The 595-nt window shown below is 47.7% G+C and overlaps 1 protein-coding gene across 1 annotated transcript in view; it reads left to right on the forward strand.

The window, feature by feature from the left end:
- The first annotated feature begins 561 nt into the window (after positions 1–561).
- Positions 562–595, forward strand: part of LOC127004064 (furin-like) — a 93,499-nt gene continuing 93,465 nt past the window's right edge. Inside the window, exon 1 of the mRNA XM_050871364.1 lies at positions 562–595. This exon is cut by the window's right edge and continues 240 nt beyond it. The gene's annotated coding sequence lies outside the window, so the exon portion shown is untranslated.

Here is a 595-nt window from a genome sequence, read left to right on the forward strand (position 1 = left end):
GAGGTTCATGTATATCCACCTGTCTTTTCGTGCCCTTAAAGGGTGTCGTAGGTAAGAGCCTTTTGGATGTCAGGTGTGGTGAGCCACGTGTGACTGCCCTTGGACACTGTACGGGTTTCTGGGGTTACTCCTTCGCCCTCGGCCGCACACACGTTTCACGGCTATTTTCACACTTGTTTTGATGTCTTCACTCTTTATCATGTGTTTTTTCGGGAGGTTTAAAGGCTAACATAATACATGACAACAGAAGAGCAGTCGATACGTAGGAAACGAGATATGGGCGTGTAAATATAACCAATCTCTAGTACAGTATGTCCCAGGTTCGACTTGCTGTAGTTCCCGGTATAAGCGAGAGATAAGCACAATACCTATATGACAACAGAAGAGCAGTTAGATAAGTAGAAAACGAGATACGGGCGAGATATAATAACCAATTTTTACTTCAGTATGTCCCAGGCTCGACTTGCTATAGCCCCCCGTGCAAGCGAGAGAAAACGTTGCTGGTAATGATTTGTTTTGGCCTGGCGCTCCCCTGGCGGCCACCTCGGGAAGCAGTCAGTGAAATGGAGAGGCCCAGCTGACAGGAGGGTCAGTC

This window comes from Eriocheir sinensis, chromosome 27 (genome assembly GCF_024679095.1).
Source record: "Eriocheir sinensis breed Jianghai 21 chromosome 27, ASM2467909v1, whole genome shotgun sequence".
NCBI classification, from domain to species: Eukaryota; Metazoa; Arthropoda; class Malacostraca; order Decapoda; family Varunidae; genus Eriocheir; species Eriocheir sinensis.